At 51.1% G+C, this 15,315-nt stretch overlaps 1 long non-coding RNA gene across 1 annotated transcript in view; it reads right to left on the reverse strand.

Annotated features, from left to right (window-relative positions):
- Positions 1-15,315, reverse strand: part of LOC146404972 (uncharacterized) — a 44,749-nt gene that overhangs the window by 12,660 nt on the left and 16,774 nt on the right. Inside the window, exon 3 of the long non-coding RNA XR_014842565.1 lies at positions 5,181-5,852. This is a non-coding gene — a long non-coding RNA (uncharacterized LOC146404972). The remainder of the gene's footprint in view (positions 1-5,180; positions 5,853-15,315) is intronic.

Genomic DNA, 15,315 nt, shown 5'->3' on the forward strand with positions numbered 1-15,315 from the left:
TAAGTATTCCATGCAGATATTATTTGCTGTTTATCTGAATCTGAAATTCAAATGTAAGCGGGCAGCTTGGGTTTTATCTGTTAAACCATATCCCCAGTGGCTGCAAATTAAAGCCCAAATTCTGGCTCCTAGTTCTCCAGGATTTAACCTTTTTCTGACTTTGCAACCTCCCCCCCCCCCCCCACTGTTCCCTTTCTTTTATCCAGTTTAGTCCAGACGTAACTACCTTCTATGTGTGGCTTTGTCTTTTGTTTTCTCAGCCCTGGGCCTTTGCAAACATAGTCTCCTTCACGTTCCACCTTAAATGCCATCCCTCATCCCCAGTGGGGCAGACCGCTCTCCTCTCTAAATCTCTTTGGTGTCTTTTTTTTTTTTTTTTTTTTTTTTTGCCTTTTTTTAGAGCTGCACCCAAGGCGTATGGAGGTTCCTAGGCTAGGGGTCTAATCAGGGCTACAGCTGCCCGTCTACGCCTACACCACAGCAACGCCAGATCCGAGCCACGTCTGTGACCTACACTACAGCTCACGGCAACGCCAGATCCTTAACCCACTGAGCAAGGCCAGGGATCAAACCAGCAACCTCATGGTTCCTAGTCAGATTCGTTTCTGCTGCACCATAACGGGAACTCTGTGTCTTTTGTTTCTTTGTTTGTTTGCTGCCCCTGAAGCATGTGGGACTTCCGGGACCAGGGACTGAATCTGAGCCATAGCTGTGATCCTTAACCAACTGCACCACAGCGGGAACTCCCCTTGTGTATACAATGGAGGAGGATGGCTTACTGCTTGGCTTGCCTGGCTCCTCCTCCTTCTTCTGGGAAACACGCCGCTCCTTTTGAGAACGGCTCCTCTGACCCCAACCACTTGATTCCAGCAGGAATTTCCATACGCTTATTGACTCTATGGCCATAGGTGATTGGCCCAAAAGGGGACACCTGAGCCAAGCCGGGCCTATGAAATTCTTCCCTAGGCATTTTCTCATAACTCATCACACCTGGCACCCAGCTCCGATCCCACCCCAACACCTGAACTTGGCATTGAGCCAGATCACCATGCTGTGAGGGATATGATGAGTTCACCTGTAAGGATCTACACTGCTAATGGCCCTACCGTAACACCCACCACGTGACCGTGGTAGCAAAAGAGACCACCATATAATGGGATAAGCATTGCCCTGGAATTCGGATAGAGGCTTGGGTTCTAGCTGGAGCTCAGCTACTAACTCCCTGCGAGACCAATGATCTCAACAGACTGCAAACTCTTTGAGGGCAAGACCCCCTTCTTATGCTTCTCTGCAGCCCCAGATACATGCACTTGGAAGACGTTCGATAAATGGTAGGTGATGATGGCGATAACGGTGGCAACAACAATAGAAAGTCATCACCCCTCAGAGTTCCTGGCGTGGCGCAGCGGAAACGAATCTGACTAGGAACCACAAGGTTGCGGGTTCCATCCCTGGCCTTGCTCAGTGGGTTAAGGATCTGGCCTTGCCGTGAGCTGAGCTGCAGATGCAGCTCAGATCCCACGTTGCTGTGGCTGTGGCGGAGGCCAGCAACTGTAGCTCCGATTGGACTCCTAACCTGGGAACCTCCATGTGCAGTGGGTGCGGCTCTTAAGAGAGAGAGAAGGAAAGAAAGTCATTGCACCTCTCTGGGCCTTAGGTTTCTTTAGTGGGAAATGAGGGGATTGGATTTGATGCGCTTTCAGAGCACTTCCAGTTCAAATAACCCATCATCACCAGCGCCAATCCAAAGACTCTGATGACTGCCTTCCAACACCCACCAAGCATTAAGCCAAGATCGCCACTGCTGCCAAAGACAGAAGGATTTTTCACCTCTCACTTAGGTAACGTGTGTAACATCCGGTACACTGTGTGTAGTGGGCAGTCGGGACACATTCGAGCCCTTTAACGCCCTGGGTAAGTTTGATAGTTTATCACCATGCCAGCCTTTCTGACCTTGGTTGCATCAAACCATGGACCAGAGTGTGTGTGCGCGAATGTCACTGCAAAGGAGATTTTTTGAGAAAATTGGTATATCATGCAGTTGTAACATAAAAAAATGCAGTTTTATTATTGTTTGTGCCTCAATGGTTTGAGTGATATTAAAGGGCCCAAAGGAAAAAAAAAAAAGGACCCATTTTTACCTGGTAGAGCCCATGTGCTTCAAGGTCTTTGTTTGCTTTTAGGGCCACACCCACAGCATATGGAAGCTCCCAGGCTAGGAGTCAAATTGGAGGTACAGCTGGAGGCTACACCACAGCCACAGCCACGCCAGATCCGAGCCGCATCTGCAAGCTACCTCACAGCTTGTGGCAACACCGGATCCTCATCCTGCTGAGCGAGGCCAGGGATCGAACCTGTGCCCTTATGGATACTCGTCAGATTTGTTTCCATTGAGCCACAACAGGAACTCCTAGATGAACCTTTTTTATTCTAACATTTTTATGTTTAGCAAAATAAATATAGTTAACATGCGGAGGCTTGATAGTAAGTTTCCTTTTAAAATAAAGTATTAAGTGATCGTTGTACCAGTGACACTGAGATGGCCTGACACATAAATATGAAAAGAAAAAAAATCTCAGCCAGAGGAAATGTCTAGGTCGCAAGTAGGTGGATGCATTTCATGACCTCGCAGAGCCATCCTGACCTGGCTATGCATCAAGGCACCTGCAGGCCAGCCCAGCCCCAGCCCCGGCTTGGCCACCCTCCACCAAGGCCCCTGTGCTCAGCAGGCCAGCACGAACATACGGGTTCCATGTTCCTTTTATAAAACCAGCACATTGTGGGAAAGTTGCTCTTAAATTGATTGAACTTCTGCAAAGTAAAAATTTGTGGGGACGTTTACTATTCGCTAGACTGTGGCGATGGCATTTAGTCTCTTAAGAACAAAAATGACAGGGCCTGGGAGAAATCCAGCAGCTTCTTTGTGTCATGGCCAAAGAGAATAACTAATAGCCTTGTCCCCACGGCCACGGCTGCCCAAAAGGGTATTACGAAGGATTAAAGAGTATCAAGGGAGTGATTCTAACTCAAGACTCATAGGGCCTTAAAGCTGTCATGATGAGAAAATGAAAACGTATGTCTCCACGTGCTGCCAAGGAGGCTTTGAGAGATGCTCTCAGAAAGACTCAGAAATCTGCAGTGGGGAAGCAGAAGACGAGCTGGGTGCCAGGGCGAGGCTGGGGGCTGCCTGCGGGAGGGGGTGTTACACAAAGCGGGTGCCACAGAAGCAGCGAAGTCCCGGCAGCTTAGGCGGGGGGGGGGAAGGGGGGGGCTCAGAAGCATAAGTCGGGGCCCAAAGTAGATTTCACTCATTTGTTCATTCATTCTTGAGTCTCCAGTTTCCTTCCTTTTTTTTTTTAAGGGTGGCACCTGCGGCACAAGGAGGTTTCCAGGCTAGGAGTCAAATCAGAGCTGCAGCTGCTGACCTATGCCAGAGCCATAGCGACAGACAGCAACACGGGATCTGAGCCTCATCTGTGGCCTACACCACAGCTCATGGCCACACCAAATCCTTAACCCCCTGGGAGAGGCCAGGGATTGAACCCATATCCTCATGGATACTAGTCGATTCCTTAAGCTGCTGAGCCACAAGGGGAGCTCCCTCGTGTTTCCTTCTGTAGCATGAGAGCAACTTGAGAGTCTTCAGGGCCATCCAAAGAGTCTGAAGTGTTCTGTGGGGATTTATTCGACCGCATAAAACTGTTTGCTTTTTAAGTAGAATAAATACTTACTTCTGTATTCCTGAGTAAACAAACCCTAGCAAGTTGAAGTCAACCGGGCTTAAGAGCCCAGATTTGCTGATTGTAGAAGCACGTCTACACGTTCTACTTCAAGGGCCAGCTCCAGGCAGCTGTCCAGCCTCCCAGCTCAAGTCATCATGACCTGGGGACAGGGCACCTGCACCTAGGCCTCAGGTTCTGCAAACAGCCTCCAAGGAGGACCTGCCAGTCAGCAAAGTGGGTGCGCCAACGTGAGCTGGCACCAGCCCGAGGAGAGCAGATGCGTGTCAGTCTTGAGCACAGCAGGGCGTGGCCCGTCCCGACAGACTCCACCTTCCCAGGCTTCCCTCCAGAAAGTGAAATAGCAGCCACGAAACGTCTTTGCCAGGACAGTATTTACAGAGGTTCTGGCACTTGGGACTTTGCATTGGGATCTGAGTTCAGCTGCAGAAAATTGTACCCATACTAGTGAGTGAACGATGCAGGTGTACTCAGAAACACACATAAAAACAAAAACATCATTCCAGATATAAGGTGCCACATAAACACACATGTAAATTAACAGCTAAAATCCCCACGGGGCAGCGTCTGGCGTCATCTTCTCTGGTTTGGCCCAGACCAGCTTTTTTCCTACCCTCTCTGTGCTTCCTCCATCCCAGCCCCACAGAGTCCAGGGGCAGGTGGTGACAGGGCCTGCCTCAAATCCCACTGACATGCTGGCCAAAAACAGGCACAGGAGCCGGAACCACCAAAAACCACCTGAAGCGGGAGGTACCAACAGCCCCAGCACCTTGGACCAATCTGGGCCGTGCTGTCCTGTGTTTAAAAGCAACCGTACCAGGAGTTCCTGTTGTGGCTCAGCAGTAATAAACCCCACTAGTATCCATGAGGACGCTGGTTCGATCCCTGGCCTTGCTCAGTGGGTTAAGGATCCAGCGTGGCTGTGAGCTGTGGTATAGGTCGCAGACGTGGCTCAGGTCTGGCATTGCTGTGGCTGTGGTGTGGGCCGGTGGCTACAGCTCCAATTGGACCCCTAGCCTGGGAACTTCCATATGCCATGGGTGCAGCCCTAAAAAATAAAATAAAATAAAATAAAATAAAATAAAATAAAATAAAATAAAATAAAATAAAATAAAATAAAACCAACCATACCAGTCAGCCAGTTCCATGGCGTGGTTTGGCCATGACCGTGATCATTTCCCAGAGCTCTTCTCTCCTACTTTCCACACCTGGTTCTGCAGCCTCCCAGCAAAGCTAAATGCTGCTCAATATCCTATCAATAAGATTCTTTTCTACTTCATTTGGCCCGAGCCTGTCTGGGTTGTTTGCAACCAAACACCCTGTCTGGGGCAACCTTCGTTTTCTATTCCTATCTAAACTTGTCCAAGAAAGAACTGAAAATCTTTCCCCACGGAGGCATAGAAAGGCCCTCTCGCATTCATCCAACGCTTTACTACTTACCAGATTCTTCTTTCATTGTGCACTTTCTCATTTGACGCGTGAAGGCAAAGCAGTCGAACGTAGGTTTTTATCACATCCAATGTAAAGGTAGGAACAAAATGGCCAAGAGTGGCTCAGGGACCAGGTCAAGGTCTCAGAGTGAAGCATCAGGGCTTCCAGCCGGAAACTCCATGTCCATTCACTCATCAAGCCACCTCCCAACTTAACACCCTCCGGTTCAGGTATTCAGACAGCAGGGAGCAACTGGTGACAGGGAGTAGAAATGCAGATGGGGGGGCCTTTCCCAGGAGAACCGATTCCAAGTCAGCAGTGACATGTCATCTAAGGGGAGAGAGGTCTTGTGTGAACCCGCACTTGTGCACACAGATACACGCACACACGCCTGCTCCCTCGTCCAGCTGTCTCCCCTCTGCTTCCCATGACGAGGTGCGAAGCCTCACAGGAATCGGTTCACAGCCACCCGGCAGAGCAAAGCACACCTTTGATGGGCCGCTTCTGTTTGTGTGACAGCAAGTGTTCCATCCATGAGGACTTTAAAAGGTACACAGCCCGGCTGAAATGACTCACGTGGAGGCTCTGGCGACCAGAAGGGGACCAAGCTCTGCTGCTTTGGGAGCTCCGTGTGAGGGGGAGCCAGACACGTCCGCTCCATTGAACCAGTTGGTGTGCTACCTGCAGGTGGAGAGGATCAGTCAGCTCTGGAAGGTGTAGATACAGGTGCTACGGATGCGGGGAGGGCAGCTCCCAGGTGGATTACAAGGAAATGTTAGAGGAGGGAGCCTAAGTCTTCCAGGTCGGTCCCTGAAACTTTGAGGCATAAAATGCTAGCAGGTCGGGAGTTCCTGTTGTGGTGCAATAGAAACGAACCTGACCAGTATCCATGAGGTTGCAGGTTCCATCCCTGGCCTCGCTCAGTGGGTTAAGGATCCAGCATTGCTGTGCGCTGTGGTGTAGGTCACAGAACCGGCTCGGATCCCGAGTTGCTGTGGCTGTGGTGTAGGCCGGCAGCTATAGCTCCAGTTCAACCCCTAACATGGTAACTTCCATATGCCATGGGTACTACCCTAAAAAGCAAAAAAAAAAACTAGCAGGTTCCCCCGCCTACACAATGCCAGTGACAGATGTGGTACAATACAGCATAAGCACCTCCCAAGAAGCCCATCTACCATGAAGAAAAAGACAATCAATCTAGCCAAACCTCCAAATATAACCACTATTTATGGGAGATAGGGAGTGGAGTTTGTGATCCACCAGAAAAAGGGCCTGAGACAAGGATCTGGGTGGAGGTAGCTTCTTTGGGAGACCATCTCAGGAAGAAGTGAAGGAAAAAATAAATAAAACCTGAGAGAAAAGACAATGAAGTGATTGTGTGTGTTAATCATAAAGGGTAGTTACCCCCCATTAACAATTTAATCAGGGGAGTTCCCGTCGTGGCACAGTGGAAACCAGTCCGACTAGGAGCCATGAGGTTGCGGGTTTGATCCCTGGCCTCGCTCAGTGGGTTAAGGATCCAGCGTTGCCGTGAGCTGTGGTGTAGGTCACAGATGCGGCTCAGATCCCGATTTGCCGTGGCTGTGGTGTAGATCGGCAGCTACAGCTCCAATTCAACCCCTAGCCTGGGAACATCCATATGCTGTGGGAGCGGCCCTAGAAAAGGCAAAAAGACAAAAAAAAAAAAAAAAGTTAATCACAAGAGAACTAGTGAAGAATGGATAACTGGGGACCCTCTGAAGAATCTTCTAAAACATGCCTCAAAAAGATCCCACCAGTGGATGGGGAAGCTGGGGACTTTATCTGTCATTGGTTAAGGGTTCCCAGGAGTATTTGCCACCCCTTTTCCTCCCCTCCCCCCAGACAACATTTGGGAGAAACCCATGAGGCAGATAAGCAGGGCATCAGCTACAGTGTTTCACGTGGGGCCACAATGTTCATCATTTAAACTTCACTGAAACCGGGCGGGTCTGGGCATCTCAAACATGCCCTATCCTGGCGGGGGGACAGGCCAAATGTCACCAGGTGGGTGAAATCAGCCACATCCAAAAGGTGGGAAATATCCGCCGGACCCATGAGCTGGCCTCTACAAATACTGGCCTTTTAAAAACAAATCAATAAAAAGGTGGAGTTCCCTGATGGCTCAGCAGGTTAAGGATCTGGTGTTGTCGCTGCTATGGCTCTGGTTGCTGCTATAGCACGGGTTCAATTCCTGCATGCCATGGCCTTGGCCAAAAAAGGTAATATTAAGAGATTATTGTCAATTTCGTTAGGTGTAAAAATGGCATGTATTTGAGAGTTTTTTTTTTTCAAGTCCTCTCCTATTTGAAATCTGTTTTAAAGCCTTTACGCCAAATGTGTCACCGACAAATTCTCACGTCTCTGATCCAGAGAGTGTCCAGGTTGAGGAAAACATTCACAGGTGGAAAGGGCGATACAGCCCAGCTCCACAGGGACAGAAGCTTCTGCACATGGGACCCTTCCAGACCTGGCCCTCTGGACCCCTTCTGCCTGTTCACCTGTATCCTTAACTATGTCCTATATCGTGGGAGTGGCTCCCTGAGTTTTGTGAGCCACTGGAGCGGATTATTGAACCTGAAGAGGCGATGGTGGGCCCCCCCGCTTGTAGCAAGGTCAGACAGAAGCGGGGGGAACTCGCCAATGACGTCGGAAGGAGGCGCAGTCTTGTGCCCTGAGCCCCTCCACCTCCCTGCGGCGGCGTCTGTGCTAACTGCAGCGGGTGACTGTCAGAACTGAACTGCAGGACACCTACTTGGTGTCCAGAGATGTGAGAATTTGTCAGTGACACATTTGGTGTCAGCAGTGTTGGTGTGAGTGTGCATGGAGAAATGAAGGGTTTCCTCTTTTAGCGATCTTAACAGGAAATGCTTGAGCAACACTGGACTGACCCTGCGCTGAAAAAGAGCGAAAAGGTATATGGAGCTCCCTACCTCGCCCCCCGTTCGGAGCCTATCATTTACCCGCCTGCATTAAATGTTCCTTCTAGGGAGTTCCCTGGCAGCCTAGAGGTTAAGGATGCAGCATGGTTGCTACTGTGTCTCAGGTTCGATCCCTGGCCCAGGAACTTCTGCATGTTGTGGGCGTGGCCAAAACCCAACAAAAAACGCCTTCTGTTCTCACGTCAGAGTCTGAGATCATCTGTCCGTGGTTTTCTCCCCAGTTTCCTTTCCCAGCAGAAGCAGTTTCTCTTTGCAAGAGAGGTGACTCAAAACTTGAGAATTGATTCTGCTTTCCTTTAAAAGGTTTTTTTTTTTTTTAAGTTTCTAAAAAAAAAATATTTAGAACGGTGGAGGGGAACATGCCCCAGCCCAGGGTTGCAGAGCTCAGAGGAGGCTGCCGGCTGTGACAATGGGGCCGGGTGGCAGTAAGCCCTGTGAAATAAAGGAGGCAAATGCAGCCAAGGAGAGGAGGGAAGAGAGGGAAGGGGAGGCAGGCAGGCGGCGGGCTGTCCACCTGCACAGACCTCGCGTTCTTATCCAGGCTATTGCTGCAGCGCATCCCCCAGCCGCCCTGCTCGAGGCTGGGGGGGGATCCCCTAGCCCCGGGACCCCCTTATGTGCCCACATGCTGCTGCTTGGAAGCCCGGCTCTTGACGGAGTCCTGGGCATCTCCACGCAGGCTCCCAGGGAACTGGGTGCAGGAGGCGGCGCAGCGCACCGGGCTACAGAGAGCCTGTGCTTCGATGCAAGAGCCCCGGGGCTCGGAGCTGGGTCGGCGAGGGAGTCCCTGGAAGCTTCTGGCCCAGGGAAGTCGGGGTTGGCTCTGGTTCCCATTGTGGGGCACACTTCAGAATCTCCCTCAAACTTTCACCCCTCATGCTAGGAGCAAGGAAGACAGACACAAAAGAGATGGTGAAATGAGGACCAAATAGATGGACAGGACACCTTCAATAACAAAGCCCTTTGGTTCTCATTATTCGGTCCAGTCTCGTTGGGCCTTTTCCCCTTTCACTTATGTGCAAATTCCTACGAGGGGTTTGCTCAGGGTCCCCCAGCATCACATGGGGAGAACCGAGGAAGAGTTAGACACGCCCAGACATGGACTGTGCGCTAAGGGGCCAATCCCGGTCTGGATCTCACCTAAGCCTCTCCCCCCACCCAACGAGATAGATGCTACTGTCCTTACTGTACAGAGACACTGAGGACCAGAGACTTAGGAAGTGGCCCAAGGCCACACAGCTAGTGAGTGACAGGTCCAGAATTCCAAACCTGGCTGCTTCAGTCTACCGCCAAAGCTGTGTCTACTCCATTTCTGTGGGAAATATCCTCCAGTACAGAGAGAACACCCCATTTAGATAACAAGACAAATAATCTGTAGGAAAAGTCTGTTCTGTTCTGTTCTCGTGTTAACTCCTTGGTCTGCAGAACGCTGCAAAACAAAGCATTTCACAGACGCCCAGCACAAGCAAGGAAAACATCTCCCATTGTCTCTTCCGTGACGTGCTCCTAAGAGGAAAACCGATGTGCCAACAAAGATTGGCCCCGAGCACAGAATCCACACGAAAGAACAAATTCTTTAAAAAAGAAAAAAAAAAAAAGGCTCTGTAAGCAGAATACAAAATTGTATGTTCACTGGGATTACCAATGAGCATAAAATATGCTGCATATTGACAAAGGCTGGGAGGAAAATGTGAAAATTAAATCGGTCTGGTGGCCAAGGGGTGGTTTGTTTTTCTTTCTTAAAAAGGTGTTTAATGTTTTTATCATCTGGACAATAACAAAAGAATTTACGATCGAGCGAAGAAATTCGTCACGTGAAATACAGCAGATCTCCTCGCAGGAGTATAACCCCAGATGCAGCTGCTGGAATCTCTGGCAGTATTGCTGCTGGGTTGACCGTGTTTGACCTTGACCGGTCCTGGTAATGGTCACCATAGCGATAGACAGGAAGAGAGAGGGGAGGGAGCCGCCTTTTCACTGGGCAGTTTTGCTGATGGCTGGTTACTGTAACATTTCGAATGCAGACTATTTCTCCACATCTCCATTTTTGTAGGGCCTCCTCTTCAGGGCAGAGTTGATTGAATTCTGCAAAGTTCACTGAGCGCCTACTAAGTGCTGGGCTCCAGAGGCACAGAGACAGGTCTCTGCCCTGTGAGAGCGCCCATGCAGCCTAATCCTTGGCAGTGTTTGGAGCGTGATCTTCATACACCCCTCCTGCCCAGCTTCCTTCTCTCACGCCCCCCAACCAAAGAAAGCTCCCTGATGGGCTAGCAGGCTAAGGATCCGGCATTGTCACTGCCGTGGCTCGGGTTCCATCCCAAGCCCAGGAGCTTCCACATACTATAGGCACAGCCAAAAAGGAAAGAAAGGAAAAAAAAACTGCAATAAAAAAAAAAAAAAAGGGAGTTCTCATTGTGGTTCAACAGGTTAAGAACCCAACTAGTTTCCATGAGGATGCAGGTTCAATCCCTGGCCTCGCTCAGTGGGATAAGGATCCAGCATTGCCAGGAGCTGTGGTGTAGGTCACGTTGCTATGGCTGTGGCGTAGGCCAGTGGCTGAGGCTCCAATTCAACCCTTAGCCTGGGAACTTCCATATGCCGTGGTTATGGCCCTAAAAAGACAAAAAAGAAAAGAAAAGAAAAGAAAAAAGGAAAGACCTCCAGAATTCAAGGCCCTCACTCTGCATCTTGTCCATTGCACCTAGCACACAGACATCCACATGGTTGGCACTCATTATGTATTTATCGAACAAACTTCACCCTTACCTCACAGCTAATGCCCGCTGGCTGGCTACATGACCTTGGGCAAGTCTCCTGGACCCCACTGTGCATCACTGTCATGACAGCTAGAGGATGAGGTCACTGGGACAAACTGGAGTCTGGTCCTTGTATCACCAAGCCTGGAGTGATGAATCACTGTTCCAGGGACTCAGCCGACACCTGCTGAACTGACTCAACTTGCCCCATCCTTGGAGGAAACTCAGATCCTTGGCAGCCTTCTGCAACATGGTGCCACCTGCTCAGCCCTGTACAGGTTACAGGGAACTGCTGAGAGAAGCAAGCCATTGCAGGAGTCTCACCATGAATCCCAACTGCTCTGGCTGCCTCCTCTCCCCACCCCTGTGTATGACCTCAGAACTTGCCTCCCCTCTTGGGTGGACCAGAGAATGAAAAGAGGGCTGGCTCAGGGGCCTGAGGGAGAGCTATCATCCCGGGACACAGTCAAGGGGCAGCTGGCCATCAGGAATCCTCTCTCTTTTTTCGGCCATGCTTGAAGCATGTGGAAGTTTCCTGGCCAGGATCGAACCCATGCCACACCTATAACCAAAGCCACAGCAGTGACAACGCCAGATCCTGAACCCACCAAGGTACAAAAGAACTCCAGGCAGCCTCTTTCAGAGGGAGATATTGATGATTAACTCTCGTCTCTGTCTCTCTTGGTTTTTCAGAAGACAGAACGTTGCAGGCACAAACAGCTTCGAAATTCGAAAATAACAGAGCCCAGAATGCACCTCCTAAATCATCTCTAAAGTTGCTGAGTAATTCTTCAGACTTTCTTTTCCCCCACTAGACGCAGAGAGCTATTAGGAAATAAGGTGTGCGTGTATGTTATTCTTCTCCCTGGACTGTATCCCCAGCTTCTGGGGAACAGGGGCTGTGTTTTACTTACTACGTTCCTGGCATAGAAGCTAGCACTGGCCGTGGCACAAGGGCTGTGTTCGCTGAATGTATTGAGCATCCGCAAGGAACTGTATACTGGGTAGAACAGAAGAGCGAATGGAGAGACAGGAGGATGGCAAATTGGTGGGTGGGCGAAAGGCAGACGGGTGGATGGGTGGACGGGTGAACGGGTGGGTGGATGGGTGGATGGGTGAGTGGGTGGGTGGATGGGTGTGTGGACTGGGTGGAATGGTGGGTGCATGGACTGGGTGGAATGGTGGGTGGATGGATGGGTGGACTGGTGGGTGGGTAGGTGGATGGGTGAATGGGTGGACTGGTGGATGGGTGGGTGGATGGGTGGATGAGAGGTCTGGTGGGTGGGTGAATGGGCAGATGGTGGATGGATGGGGGTAAGGAGATGGGGGAATAGGTGGGTAGGTAGATGGGTGGGTGAATGGATGGGTGATGGATGAATGGATAAGTAAGTGGGTGGCTAGCCAGGCACTGTGCCAGGAAACAGATGCACAAATTGGGAAATCAAAGGACAGTTTAATTAAGAACTCTTTACAATGTGGTGAGCAATCAACAAGAGATGGATGCAGTTCCAGGGCAAAGAGATAAAAATGATTTCCAGAACCTGGAGGCAGTAGCTGAGAGAAGAGGAAGACATGGCTTCCCGTTGAGGCAAGTAGCCAAACAAGGGAGCAGGCAAGAGACCTTGAGCTCAGCTCCTCCTGATGTGTTCTGGTTAAGTTCTCTTCCCCCCAAGAGAGATGTTGACATCCTAAACCCCAGCACCTCACAAGGAGACCTTATTTGGAAAGAAGGTCATTGCAGAAGCAATTAATTACACTGAGGTCATAGCGGAGGAGGATGAGCCCTTAATTCACTATGACTGACATCCATACAGGACGAGAATGCCATGCATGGGAGGACAAAGGTGCCCAGGGAGAAGATGCCATGTGACAGCAGAGGCAGAGACTGGGACGATGCATCTACAAGCCAAGGAACAGTGGCCTTACTCAGCCACAGCCCTGGGAGACCAATTTGTTTCAGAGACGAGCGGGTCTAGGTTTGGAAGGAGCAGCTCTCCAAGGTAGGGGAGCTAGGGGGTAGTAGGGGGCAGAGTCGGAGCTAGGAACTCCTGGTGGCACAATCTATACCCCAGCGTTCCCACGGTGGCACCCTGGTGCCAAGGCTGAGTGTGGGAAGATGGAATTTTCTCTCCCATGCTGTGCTGGCCTGCCAGGTACAGGGTGAGACGTGGCACCAAGAGGCTGCTGTCCACGGCACATGCTTTGCCTCGCAGATGTCTGGTGTCCCCATGAGCGTGGCGCGTGGGGAGGGTGCTCCTCCGGAACGTCCTCTCCAGCCCACACCTCACGGGGGCCATGGATGATGCCCACTGGGGCATCTACAGTCACTGCTGGACGCAGCAGGGGAGGAAACCCAGTGTGTATTCACGCTCACATCGTATCTCAGTTCCAACCAGCCACGTGGCCAGTGTTCACGTGTTCAGCGGCTACTATGTGGACGGCGCCAGTCTACACTGGGTTCAAAAATCAAGGCTCAGAAAAGGCAGCTAAATTTCTCAAAGTCGTGCAGGGAGTAACTAGAGTTGAGGTTTGCATTCTGTCTGCCTGACACCAAACCTGGGCATCACCACTGCCCCACACAACAAGGGTGCCTAAGAGTAGGTGTCTGGGGCCAGTGCCAAACATCCCACATAGGCTTGGCAGAGGTGCCCACTGACTTCCGGTTTAAAAGATGGCTCCCAGGTCAGGCTGGGGGTAGATAGGAGTGAACCAAGGGTGGGAGGGTGCAGTCGCAAGCTTGGGCTGCAACAAGGATGCATAGGAAAGCAGCCAAGGAGGGTCTAAGGAAAGAAACTGGCCCCCGAGACCCCTCAGCCAGGCAAGACCTTCTCACCAGTTCTGGCCAACCATCAGCTGCTGTCTGCCCCTGTCTTCTCTCTCTGCAAACTGCACCTGGTTGCAGGGCCTGGCATTTTCCAGAAAAGCCAGGATCACACAGCTTCTAATCTCCCAATGTTTGCTGTCTCTGCAAACCAATAAGGCTGCAGCCTGCAAAGAATACTGATGGGATGGATGGCCTCTGAGGGTGACCTTGAACAAGAGCGGGAGCGGGCCCGAAACAGCGCCCTCAGTGAGAGTGAGGTCAGCGGGAGAATCAGGAGAGGAAAAAGTACCCTCAGGTGGATCTCATGCAAACCAGCCCCGCGACGGAGCTGCTGCCAGGCCGGCCTCAGAAGCGGGCGGCAAAGGGAGCCGGGAAGAAGCCTCAGTGCTTATAAGCACTTTTTTCCCAAACTTAAGAATTATGCTTATGCAGTGGAAGTCTGTTCAACAAGTCATGGGTTCCACCGATTTTCTGAACGGCGGGTGAGATTCCGGATTTCTTTGTCCTGAGTATCACTTCACAGCCCATTTTTGTCTCTAAATAAATAAGAAGCAATTCAGCTCTGAAGAGCTTGCTTTGCACACACTATGGGACTGGGACCCAGTGCTGGGAAACTGGGAGATCTGGGTTCTGGTCTTGCTTCTGCCACTAAAAAAATTGGGAGCTCTCAGCACGTTAACAAGTGAGTTCAGTTTCCTCATCTACCAAACGGGTCTAGACTGTGTGATATCTAAGACGCCCCATTAGTTAGTAACAGAAGTTAATGAGGTTTGCCAGGAAGATGGGAAGACATCTGTCTTGCGTAGAGAAGGGCTTGATGAAAGATCATGAGTTGAGTTATTGCGACATGTAGCTTACAGATCTCCCTGCAAATACGAAATCTGTTTACGACCTTTCGCGTCCTCTCCCCTTCCTCCCTCTTCGGCCCCATCTCTCACCTCCCTGCTCTGTACTTGACTGAAGTTCCCAGCAGGGTCACCCGCTCGTGCCTCCTGGAGCACAGTTTTCCACTTATGACTCAGTGTCTTCACATATGCGGTTCCCCCTTCCTAGAATTCCCTTCCACCCTGCACCTGCGGGGCTGACGCTTTTTCCTTCTCTAAACCCCAGGTTAGATGTCGTTTTGGCTGGGAAGCCCTTCCCCGCCTCCCCTTCCTCCACATTATGTTGGAGTTTCCTCTCCCGGAGACTGTTCATTTAGACCTACTACAGCACCTGCTATGTCCCATGTTGTCCTGGAACAGGTTTTAGCCAGACTGCATGCCCTTGGCAGTGCCCCAAGGGCGGAGGGTCCTTGCTCCTCTCCGTGGCCCCAGCCCAGGACACTGCTCAGGAAAGTGGGCGCAGTTCTGACGGGTCCTACGGCATCTGTTTCTCTGAGGAGTCCCGAGGACTTCCCAGGCACCTGTCTGGGGAGGTCCCTTCCTTCTCCCTAACCTCTGACGCTGATCCCCTGAAGGCTCCGGACTTTCCTGCGTCCAGAAGAGCCCATCGCCCCCGGGATGGGGGTTCTGCCCTTGGTTAGTTTCTCCCCATCTCTAAACGCCACCCAGGCTATGGGGCTGGACAGGGTAGGAGCTGGGAGAGAAGCCCTCCCGGCAGCC

Source organism: Sus scrofa, chromosome 3 (genome assembly GCF_054392235.1).
Source record: "Sus scrofa isolate SSC_HxYL_T2T_F1_AM1 chromosome 3, Sscrofa_HxYL_maternal_Yorkshire_Landrace_v2.0, whole genome shotgun sequence".
Taxonomy (NCBI): domain Eukaryota; kingdom Metazoa; phylum Chordata; class Mammalia; order Artiodactyla; family Suidae; genus Sus; species Sus scrofa.